The 12710-nt window shown below is 44.9% G+C and overlaps 1 long non-coding RNA gene across 1 annotated transcript; it reads right to left on the bottom strand.

Moving 5' to 3' along the window:
* Positions 1-6874: 6874 nt before the first annotated feature.
* Positions 6875-11239, bottom strand: LOC141087831 (uncharacterized). Its single transcript, XR_012231736.1, has 3 exons — positions 10970-11239; positions 9995-10225; positions 6875-8612 (listed from the first exon to the last, which is right to left on the bottom strand). It is a non-coding gene; the product is annotated as an uncharacterized lncRNA (long non-coding RNA).
* Between the last annotated feature and the right edge of the window lie 1471 nt (positions 11240-12710).

The following is a 12710-nucleotide window of genomic DNA, read 5'->3' as shown; positions in this document are numbered from 1 at the left end:
AGCTCCACAGTGGAGCACACTTACCACCAGGGTTCTCTCTGGGTGCCGAGGAGTGACGTCAGCAGCGTGATCACATGACCTGATCACGCTGCTGACGTTGCTCGGACCCAGCGGTCAGAGCTTCAATTGTACTGGCGTCTGTATAGACGCCAGTACAATTGCTGCCTGGGAGCCGGCACGCGCTCCTTCTCTGCGCCGGCTGTTAGCTTGACAGCTGACACAGAGAACCGCCGACTCCCAGGCCGGGGGGCGGCAGAACGCAGCCGCCAGGGAGGACACTGCGGACCGCTGCATTAGGCGGCCCGACTGCGCCCCCTGCTGACTGCGCCCGGGGCAAATGCCCCGGCTGCCCCCCCCTAGATACGCCGCTGGTGCCAACTCTGTGAACTGTAATGGGTGTAATGTTGATGTGGAGAAAGAGGAGTAGAGGCCAAATGAATCTGCGCTTGCCATCCACTCGAGCACATGCTCATTCTGAGCCTCATAAACAAGAGAATGCTGTGTGTCTGCCAAAGAAAGGTGGTAGAGTAGCCCGACCAGTAACAGAAGTTGTCTTTGTATAGGACGTGACGATGTTGGTTCACTAGTGCTTTCACAAACATTACCACCTACTCCACATACACCTTCAACACAAAGCCTAATCCCCCTTAAGGTATGTTCCCACAATCAGGAATGGCTCAGTGTTTGCTCAGGATTTGATGCAGGTGAAATCTGCACTAAATCTGTATCTGAGGTCACTGGCAGGTCACCTGCGTTTTTGATGCATTTTTTCCACATGAGTTTTGATGCGTTTTTTTCATTGCATGCATTTTTTTGTCACCTGAAATAAAGCTAATTGAAAGTTAGCTTCTGGGAAGGAAAAAAAAAGTGATTTCCTGTTTGCAGATATACTGGGGTATGTTCCCATGTCCAACCTGCAGCGTCCAGCTGAACAGCATAGTGGAAGGGATTTCAAGAAATCCGATGTCCACTATAAATGCACCAACGCCCACGGCTCACCCGAAGAGACGGACATGTGGCGCGTCTTTCCAGACCACAGCATGTTAATTTATGTAGTGGAGACACTCTGTCTCCACTGCATAAATTACCCAGACATTTTCATTAGATGCAGTAAAACCGCATTATCTTCCTAGTCACATGCACATTACGTGCGGGAACACAGCTTACTACGAATGTGTACTAATTTACATAATGGTGAATCTTGTGACCCAGCTGGAAGTACATGACACAGAAAGTGGAAGAAAGCACAGAGAGCGGTCCCCTCCTTTGTAACATAGAATTTAAAAAAAATGGCATTGGGTCCCCCTTTTCTTGTTAACCAGCCAGAGTAAAGCAGACAGCTGGGACTGGTATTTCAGGCTGGTAAGGATCCATGAACCTTGCCACCCTGATAATATCAGGCCGCAGCAGTCTACTTACCTGGATCGATAGCAAAATAGCTGGATCCCTTCAAAAAAAAAAAAAAAAAAAAAATAGCTTGGGGTCCCCCTATTTTTGCTAACCAGCCAAGGAAAAAGCATACAGCTGCGGTCTGGCAGTCTCAGGCTGGCGAGGCCCATGGATTTTGGCCCTTACCAGCTCCACAATTGGCGCATCTTTGGATGCGCCAATTGTGGCACTTTAACTGGCTCTTCCCACTTGGCCTGTAGCGGTGGCAAGTGGGGTAATACTTGTGGGGTTGATGTCACCTTTGTATTATCTATAAGACACCTATCTATTACTAATCATATAGTTACATGGTAAATAAAGACACAGCCAGAATAAAGTCTTTTAATTGAAATAATGGCACAGACTCCTTTAATAATCTTGATTAAACCATACTTACTGCAACACCTATTCCACCGATGCCCTTGATCTCCTGTAACAGAAATAAAATAGAAAAGCAACAATATCCTTACCTGTCTGCCGAGAAGATATACAGTGGGGCAAAAAAGTATTTAGTCAGTCAGCAATAGTGCAAGTTCCACCACTTAAAAAGATGAGAGGCGTCTGTAATTTACATCATAGGTAGACCTCAACTATGGGAGACAAACTGAGAAAAAAAAATCCAGAAAATCACATTGTCTGTTTTTGTTTCATTTTATTTGCATATTATGGTGGAAAATAAGTATTTGGTCAGAAACAAGCAATCAAGATTTCTGGCTCTCACAGACCTGTAACTTCTTCTTTAAGAGTCTCCTCTTTCCTCCACTCATTACCTGTAGTAATGGCACCTGTTTAAACTTGTTATCAGTATAAAAAGACACCTGTGCACATCCTCAAACAGTCTGACTCCAAACTCCACTATGGTGAAGACCAAAGAGCTGTCAAAGGACACCAGAAACAAAATTGTAGCCCTGCACCAGGCTGGGAAGACTGATTCTGCAATAGCCAACCAGCTTGGAGTGAAGAAATCAACTGTGGGAGCAATAATTAGAAAATGGGAGACATACAAGACCACTGATAATCTCCCTCGATCTGGTGCTCCACGCAAAATCCCACCCCGTGGGGTCAGAATGATCACAAGAACGGTGAGCAAAAATCCCAGAACCACGCGGGGGGACCTAGTGAATGAACTGCAGAGAGCTGGGACCAATGTAACAAGGCCTACCATAAGTAACACACTACGCCACCATGGACTCAGATCCTGCAGTGCCAGACGTGTCCCACTGCTTAAGCCTGTACATGTCCGGGCCCGTCTGAAGTTTGCTAGAGAGCATTTGGATGATCCAGAGGAGTTTTGGGAGAATGTCCTATGGTCTGATGAAACGAAACTGGAACTGTTTGGTAGAAACACAACTTGTCGTGTTTGGAGGAAAAAGAATACTGAGCTGCATCCATCAAACACCATACCTACTGTAAAGCATGGTGGTGGAAACATCATGCTTTGGGGCTATTTCTCTGCAAAGGGGCCAGGACGACTGATCCGGGTACATGAAAGAATGAATGGGGCCATGTATCGTGAGATTTTGAGTGCAAACCTCCTTCCATCAGCAAGGGCATTGAAGATGAAACGTGGCTGGGTCTTTCAACATGACAATGATCCAAAGCACACCGCCAGGGCAACGAAGGAGTGGCTTCGTAAGAAGCATTTCAAGGTCCTGGAGTGGCCTAGCCAGTCTCCAGATCTCAACCCTATAGAAAACCTTTGGAGGGAGTTGAAAGTCCGTGTTGCCAAGCGAAAAGCCAAAAACATCACTGCTCTAGAGGAGATCTGCATGGAGGAATGGGCCAACATACCAACAACAGTGTGTGGCAACCTTGTGAAGACTTACAGAAAACGTTTGACCTCTGTCATTGCCAACAAAGGATATATCACAAAGTATTGAGATGAAATTTTGTTTCTGACCAAATACTTATTTTCCACCATAATATGCAAATAAAATGAAACAAAAACAGACAATGTGATTTTCTGGATTTTTTTTCCTCAGTTTGTCTCCCATAGTTGAGGTCTACCTATGATGTAAATTACAGACGCCTCTCATCTTTTTAAGTGGTGGAACTTGCACTATTGCTGACTGACTAAATACTTTTTTGCCCCACTGTACATACTGTCCCACAAGTCCAGCTCTGTTACATCTGGATGCCTTTGGCTGAACGGTGGCATTATCCCACCATCCAGACTGACATCCAGACACAGCGGAGCCTGTTGATGACCACCAGAGATAACTCGGAGGTCACGTGCACGGCCGTTCTCGCGATAAGCTCATTGCGAGAACTGCAGTGGATGAGAAATTTCAGCTGTGGCACGAGGTATGCCTTTATTTAAATTAGTTCACATGCGTAGTAAGCTGTGTTCCCACACTTAATATGCATGTGACTAAAAGATAATGTGGTTTTACCACATCTAATGATAGTCTCCGCAGCGTAAATTACCCATAGACTGAGCGTCTTCACAACATAGACATGCTGCGGTCTGGAAAGACGTACTACATGTCCGTTTACGCAGGGATGCCGCGAGCGTCTCTGAACGCATAGTGGGCTAATTTTTTTTCTTGAAATCCCATCCACTATGCTGTAACATCTGGCTGCTGCTGGTTTGACGCTGCGGATGTATAAAGCGTCAAACCCGCAGCGTTTACTGACCGTTTGAACATACCCTTACACCACGACCTCTGTTTCTCAGTCATATTGCTCAGATAGTTTGGTAGGAACACAGTATTAACAAAATGCCGGATTACTTACCGGTAATGCTCTTTTAATGAGTCCACGACAGCACCCACTCGTGAGAGGGATCTGACCATAGGAACAGGAAACCTACAGAAATAAAAGTGGCGGTCCGCCTCTCCTCCTTTGTTGGATTTCAGAGTACCAGGAGGACTGCCAAATATTAGTCAAAACACTATCCTTTTATGTTCAAACTTATTCACTCTATATCTAAGTAAATGTACTCTATTAGCACATGCTCTATTAATTTCAGGGAGGGAAGTGAGTGGGTGCTGTCGTGGACTCATTAAAAGAGCATTACCGGTAACTAATCCGGCTTTTTACCCTTCGCCACGACAGCACCCACTGGAGAGACTGATCCACCTGGACAGGGTACCCCTCGTGACTCCATACCCCTTCTTGCGGCCCTGGAAGGATATAAACAGAGCCCTACACTGCCTCCAACTCCTAGACCTTTCAATGTATTTTAATACTACTCTTCTCACGTCTAGGGTGTGGAATTTTTCTTCTTCTGGGGTGGAGGGGTCACTAAAGGAGGGGAGAAGGATTTCTTGTGATCTGTGAAATCTTCCTGCTACTTTTGGAAGATACGAGGGATCTGACTTCAATATCAATCTATCCTGGAATGTCAATAGGAAGGGTGGATCTATAGACAGCGCTTGGATGTCACTGACTCTCCTTGCTGGTGTCAGTACCAAGAAAAGGGCAGTTTTTAGTGACAGATATTTAGATGACACTGAATCTAATGGTTCAAATGGTGGTCCTGTTAGGGCATCTAGGACCAGGTTTAAGTCCCAAGGGGGAACCCTAGATATGTGAACAGGGTTAATATGTTTACGGACCATGATGATTCTGGATATCCATCTGTTCCTTGCTACATTATAGCCATAAAGGGCTCCTAGAGCAGATACATGGACCTTTAGTGTATTGACAGATAGACCCAAATCCCTTCCCTTTTGTAAGAATTCTAAGATGGGTGCAATCGGAACTTCTCTAGAGTCAGGGTTTGTGTGGAATTCTAGGAACTTCTTCCATATTTTGGAGTAGATCTTTGTGGTAGATTGCTTTCTGCTTTGTAGGAGCATATTGACTAACCCGTCCGAAAATACCATTGATCTTAGCATCTGCCTCTCAAGTTCCAAGCCGTCAAGTGGAGGCTGTACACTTGAGGATGGAAGAATGGCCCCTGAGATAGCAGATTGGGGGCTGAAGGGAGGACCCAAGGGTCTGACACAGACATGGACTGTAGCCACGAGAACCATGGCCTCTTGGGCCAAAATGGTGAAATTAAGATTATACTCACCTTCTCCTCCCTGATTTTCCTGATGACTTGTGGCAACAGTATGGTTGGAGGAAAGGCGTATGCCAGTTCGAACTGCCATGGAGCTGGAAGGGCGTCCACTATTTCCAGATGGTCTGCCATACTCAGGGAGGCAAGTCTTCACACTTGTCTGCTTTCCCACATGGCAAAGAGGTCTATCTGAAAGAGGCCCCATCATGACAATCTTTTTGAATATCTGGTGATTCCGACACCATTCTCCTTGCCGTAACGTTTGTCAGCTTAGGAAATCTGCCTCTAAGTTGTCCTTCCCTCTGATGTGAAGAGCGGAAAGAGATAGATGTTTTTCAGCCATAACGAAGACATTAGACCTTCTGATCGAGCTCTGCCATGCTTGTTCAGATATGCCACCACTGTGGTGTTGTCTGATAAGATTCTCACGTGCTCTCCCCGAAACTGCTGAAGAAAATGGTATAATGCATAACTAACTGCATTTAACTCTTAAGTTTGAAGAATCCTGCAGTTCTTCTCTATTCCACTGACCTTGGGAGAAGGTATCCCCTATATGAGCATCCCATCCCCTAGGGCTAGCATCTGTTGTCACTATACAGGATGGTCTTATCACCCATGGGTTTTAGGAGCGCTCCTGGTGTATTGCGCATGCGCAGCACGGCTCCATGTCTCTGGGCCCACGCCTCTGCCACCAGCACTATGTCATAGGTACAACTTCTGGTTTGCCCCAGAAGTTCCTCAGTCACTTCCAGGGCAGGAGCACCTGCACGGTCCCCCCAATGCCTCCGGGACTGCACCGCTGCCAGCGTTGTAGGATGAACGGAGGTCAGAACTTCTCCTCTGGTCCCACGCAGGCCAAGACAGCTTTACCCAGACCCTAATGGTGCATCTCCTGCATGAATCCTGGCGACCTCCCCCAGACCTGGTGTTCAGCCATCCATCAGATGAAGGGGAAGCTGCAATACAGCACTTCCCCTGCCGTTCACATGTATACTGTGCAGGCGGCATATTTCTTCTGTTGTTGGAATTCTTCCTGTGGCTCCCATAGGAACAGGAAACCAACAGAGGAGAGGCAGACTGCCCGTTTTATTTTTGTAGGTTTCCTGTTCCTATGGGTGGATCGCTCTCTCCAGTGGGTGCTGTCATGGCAAAATTTAGATTTTTTTTTTTTAACTAAGCACACAGCTGAATTTTAGCTGCACTAAATGACAATATGAAATATGGAGTGCTGACTCATCTTAGTCACAGAAGAATGAATTGTTTGAGTGTGGATGAAGCCTGTTTGACAAAGAGCATTTTCTCCGAACAGCTTCAAGATGAGATCTCCCCTACTGTGTGACATTAGTAACAAAAGATGTTTTTGGGTGGATGAGGCCTGTATAACAGACTAGATGCTCCAAACAAATACCAATAGCAACAAAGCAGAAAATAATCAGCTTTAATAAGAATAAACATTTTTTATTACATATAGAAAAATAGATACATTTATGACATGGAAGTTACAATGGGACATAAAAACAGAAGACTAGAGAACAGACAGGTGGTTTAAGTAATATTACAGAGAATACTGCCATTGAGGTTCTTATCTTATGTTTTTGGTCTTATTCTCTGAATTCAGTTTTCAGGGCCTGCCATCTACCTCCAGTTTTCACAATGGTGTTGATGTGTACTATGACCTCTGGGTGCTCCCCATCCATTCCCAGTAACCAGTCAACCCCATCAGCAATGGGTTTTACCTTGAGCATCAGGAAGAAAATTCACTAGAGATGAGCGAATATGTTTGGAAAACGAACACCGAATCTGAATGTGCCATATTTGTCCCGACTTTGTTTGATGATAGTTTCCAAACACATTCGCTCATCTGTACTCCCATTGACTCTAACAACATTCGGCTAAGTTTGGCAAAAAAGGCGATCGTAATCCGACCGAATATTGAAATACTCGCTCATCTCTACAGTAGACCAGTCAATGATCCCACTCTTTGAAACATATTGCTTCATCTACTCCCTAACAATTGAATTCCCTACTACCAGCACTTCTCTGGCCTACCCTGCACTCAGATTTCTTCCCTTACTGGAGCAGACACTCCCCTGGTTTTCAGGGGATATGTTTTGCTGTAGTAGTGCTACAACTGTACTTTAAACCCCCCACCTCAACCAACTTTGCACACTTGCTGGGGTGTGCCAGATCAGGTCTAGCCTCCCTGACACTCTTGCCTTTACCCCACCTTCTAACGGTCTCCCAGCTAGCTGCCTCACTGTCCAGCAGCTCCATGCTACCATCCTCCCTCACATCCATCCCAGCAAGTACCTGCTCAGTAGGCAGCAAACTTCTTTCAACGGATCTCAGCGCTCCAAGCTGCTCATTTAGATCCAGAGACGGGGCTTCCAAATATACAACGTGCACACATTCTGCCCAGCAATATGTGTTTTTTTAACCAGTTGGTCAAGAACTGCATACATGCAACAAGACGTACACTGAATTGCATAATCAATAATGGGACACATTTACCTAATGGATATAGCGCAAAACGGGAATAAAAGCAAAATATAAACAATAAGTTGATACAAGTCACTCCTTTTAAAATTCTCTCTCCAAATCCACTGGATCTCAAGTCACACTAAAGCCACATCACACAAGTTCAGCAGCTCATGCACTGTGCTTATTGACTGACTATAGCGGTGGCACTTGCTAGTAAGCAGACATTACAGCTGCAGCCAAAACATCAGGAACGAGCCAGCGCTGAACCCAGTACAACCTCCTTCAGAGTAAGAAACAATGACCCAACGCCATTCCCGTTAGAGAACAATTGCAAAATTTCTAAGAGTTAGGTTAAAAGCCATCATAAGAAACCCACACACTATTTGCCAACCATCGCATTTGCCAATGGCGCACTTTAGTGGCTCCATCAGATTTACTGCAGTAGCCCAGACCGCTTTCCTTCTGCGCTGTATGGAGCTTTTCAGCTGCTTCAACTCCTCAAAACACCAGAAGTGCGTGCAGAAAAGTCAAGAGAGTTTAACGATTAAATATTGATGACAAATTGCTGTTCTTATGTTCATTCAGGCCTTTCAGCATCTCTTTAACACTTTAGCCTTTCAAGAATGCCTGATTGGAGAAAAAGTGCATGTCACTTTTTTGAATAGTCTCCTGGTGGATCAGTCTGAGTAGAAGTCTGTAAGAAAAAAAAAAAAAAAAAAAAAAAAAAAATCTGCAGAAGGGCATTCAAAACCACATAAGGCAACACTTCCAAAACCCCCTTGAAGGGGCGCTTCCTGCAGCAGTTTGATAGAAAACTGCGTACCTTAATGCAATATGGCTCACACCTGATAAAGAGATTTTCCACTACTTTTACATTGATGAACTATTCAAGGATAAGTCATCAATGTCTGATCGGCTGGGGTCCCACACCTGGCACCCCTGCCGCAGGGTACACCTCCACCTGATTTGAAAAAAGGAGGCGGATGTGCAGTGCCAAGCCTAAGCATCGGTCATCAATGTAAAAGCAGTGGACAACCTCTTTAATTATGGAAGCAAGACCTCAGTAACCAGTTTTTCACATACGAGAAAAGCAGACCACGTTTCATGAGTATTTGGGTTTTTCAGCAGCTTCGCTTATCCAACAGCCTGTAAAAGAAACTGAAAGCACTGATTGCATCCAACTTCTGTCCATAGACTCCATAAGGCTGAGTGCAGATGGACTTTTTAGCCCTGTGGATTTTTCCGCGCAGAATGGAAGAAATCCGCAGGTCAAGTGACCTGCATTTTTCTTCTGGTTTTCCACTGCGGATTTCCCCCTGCGGATTTGGTGACAGGGGAGATGGAAAACCGCACAAAAGAAGTAACATGCTGCAGATTTTGTACTGCAGGAAAACCGTGCGGAAAAATCCGCAGCGTCTGCACAGCGTTTTTTTTTTTTAATTGCTTTTAATGGTACTGTACATCACAATGCAGATATTCAACATTTCTGCGCGGTAAAATCCGCTGCGGATCCGCATCGTGTGCACACAGCCTTAGCATTACAGACACTCAGATCAATATCATGTCTACATATTCTGTGTGGGGGAAAAAAAAAAAAACAAAAAACAAATCAGGCATGTGAACAGCCCCATAGACTATCACCGGTGGAGGTCAACTCCTATGACCCCTCAAGAACCAAGTAGGGGACTTTGCAGTGGAGCAGCGGCTATGCAGGAGCTCAGCCACTTCATTCTTTATAGGACTGCAGAAAAAAGCCAAACACTATACTTGGGCTTGGCTGTCTTGGACAGTCCCATAGTGAGTGGAAAACTAAGTGTAAACTTCAAAGAAATTAGGTGCTTTACTGTCAATTCTTACCTGATGGTTTTGTGTGTGTGGGGGGGGGGAAAGTGTGCCATGTAATTTCATTGGTCAAAGCTGTATCCACAAGGGATCGTTAAAGGTGATTATTTTTTTTCTTTTTAATCCTCTGATCCTTTTGAAAAATATCAACCCTTTTAACTTCTTTTTTGCTGTAAAGTTAAGAAAATAATCTAAATACGGATTTAGATAAATTACTATATTCAAGTGACTCACTCGAGATGCTCATTACTCCGATTGTTTTTTTTAATGCTCTCGCAGGAGCTCGAGTCCTCACCCCGCATGTTTGATGCTTTCTAGACAGCCAGTGAACACGCAGGGATTGCCTGACAGTCACTACAATGCCGTAGCCATCTTGGTTGTGGCATTACTGTGATTGGCTGGACGCATGGCACCATCATGTCTATACAAGACCCATAACGCCATTCTCTTCACACCGCAAATTATCTACAGAAGAGACAAACCAGGAAATACAAAATAAAGGATTAAATACACACTGTTAGAAGATATGCAGCTTACATCCTCAGGCTATGTGCACACGCTAGCGTTTTTAAACGCTCAAGAAAAGGATCCCCTTTCCAGAAATCGCGCGTCTTTTGCGCGATTTTTTACGCGGTTTTGACACGCGATTTCTGGGATCATTGGGGATGGCTAAAAACGCTCAGCAATGCGGAAATTAATGAGCATGCTGCGTTTTTAGCCGCTAAGCGATTCCTGAGCGGTTAAAGACGCATGCATTGGCACAGAAAGCCAAAAACGCATGCTAATTAATTTGATGCATCTTTTAAGCGTTTCTGCAGCGTCTGAGCCGGCTCAAATGCTGCGGAAACGCTTAAAAAAAAAACGCATCGTGTGCACACAGCCTCAAAAGAAACAGAAGATAAGTGCAGGGTAAAGAGCAGAAACAAGAAACTCTAGGTGGTCTGTCACTGATAGACAAACTACAACAAGGTGGCAGGACATTCAGATGACACCATTACCATCAGGAAATGCCAACAGGGTGAAAGTATTGTGACAGTCATTGGCATTGTTTGCAAGGGGACATATGCATCATGAAGAGTGTTTTCTTCCATGAGCTAGAAACCCATAAGTTTCTCTCCAGCATGCTATGTGCAAAAGGAGTTAAATCAGCTATGATAGGGGACAGCTTTGTAGGTGAATAGGTCAGATATGGGCAAGACACCTACTCACCCGATCTCCACCTCAAAGGTGCGGCTGGTGTGACACTAGTCACTTCTCACAGCCAAGCTTCGAGTCAGAGTGGTCAAGAAGTCCAATTTCAGAAGCCAGGAGGGTTCATCATGAACAGAAGGAAGAGACAAAAGCGTAGCCAGATAACATTCCGAGGTCAGAGTACTGGGAGGATAACGGATCAGAGCTGAAGAAGATAAATAGGCAGATGGTCAGAACAAAGTCCAAGGTCAGGCAACAGATCACACATATAAACCACAACCCTCACAAGATGCATGGACATCTGGCAGTGATCTGGGAGAAGCTGCTCAGTTAAGTAGGCATGGCCATTACCCGGGATAGTGAACACCTGAGACACCCGACGCCTCCCAGTCACAGATTAGCTAGACGAGCTGTCAATAAACACACTGACAGCTCAGCACGCCCCTGAACCAGACTGGATGGCCATGCATACGAGCCTGCTCAGATAACACCTTATCTTCGTATGCTCGCTCATCACTATTAATGTTACATTACTCCCATTCACAGATGCACCTATGCTTCTATATAATAATAAACTGGACAGTATGTTGTAAAATGAATGATGAGATGTTAGCTTTGTCTGAATATGGTGAATTAAACTGCTGAAGGAATAGGAGATTGGGGGCCCACTCCTGCACAGGGTCCTACTGGGGGATTCACTGGCTCTCCTGTGGGCCAGTCCGAGCCTCATGGGGCCCGCTATTGCCATTTGCAGTAGTTTTGCTATGGATCTGCTTTTGACACAATTTAGTATTGTGTATATGCTCAGTATTTGTAAGCCAGAATTTGGAGTGGGACAAACGGAGGAAAAGTATAATAGAAACACATCACCTCGCAGTATCTATCACCCACTCCTGGTTTTGGCTTACAAATACTGATTTAACACCTTCATGATGGAGCCCATTTTTCGTTTTTGTGTTTCTGTTTTTCACTCCCCTTCTTCCCAGAGCCATAACTTTTTTATTTTTCCGTCAATATGGCCATGTGAAGGCTTGTTTTTTGCGGGACGAGTTATACTTTTGAACGACACATTTGGTTTTACCATATGTTGCACTCAAAAACGAGGAAAAAAATTCCAAGTGCGGTGAAATTTCAAAAAAACTGCAATTCCACAACTGTTTTTTGGATTTTTTTTTTTACCATGTTCTCTAAATGCTAAAACTGACCTGCCATTATGATTCTCCAGGTCATTACGAGTTCATAGACACCAAACATGTCTCGGCTCCTTTTTATTTAAGTGGTGAAAAAAATCCAAAGTTTGTTAAACAACAAAAAAATAATTGCGTCACTTTCCGATACCCATAGCGTCTCCATTTTTCGTGATCTGGGGTTGGGTGAGGGCTCATTTTTTGTGCACCGAGCTGACGTTTTTATTGATACCATTTTGGTGCATTGGAGACAAGAAGCTGCCATAATCTGATCGCCTCTGCTATACACAGGCTATGATCAGATTGTCTGTGTGTAGCAGAATTGCCCTCTTGCTATGAGCGCCTCCCATTGGTCAGCGCTCATAGCAATCTGGCATTGACAACCATAGAGGTCTGCAGGAGACCTCTGGTTGTCATGCTGACCCATCAGTGACCCGCGATCATGTGACAGGGTCACCAATGGGTGGATTTCCGGCGTTATTGCCGGAAGAGCGCGTTAAATGCCGCTGTCAGAGTTTGACAGCGGCATTTAATGGGTGGCTGTACCGGGCAAAACAGCTGACGAGCTGGAA

The sequence above is a fragment of the Dendrobates tinctorius genome, unplaced genomic scaffold (assembly GCF_039654945.1).
Source record: "Dendrobates tinctorius isolate UK_male_01 unplaced genomic scaffold, ASM3965494v1 ptg000035l, whole genome shotgun sequence".
NCBI classification, from domain to species: domain Eukaryota; kingdom Metazoa; phylum Chordata; class Amphibia; order Anura; family Dendrobatidae; genus Dendrobates; species Dendrobates tinctorius.
The sequence above is the reverse complement of the archived record's forward strand: the minus strand, read 5'-3'. Positions and strand labels throughout refer to the sequence as shown.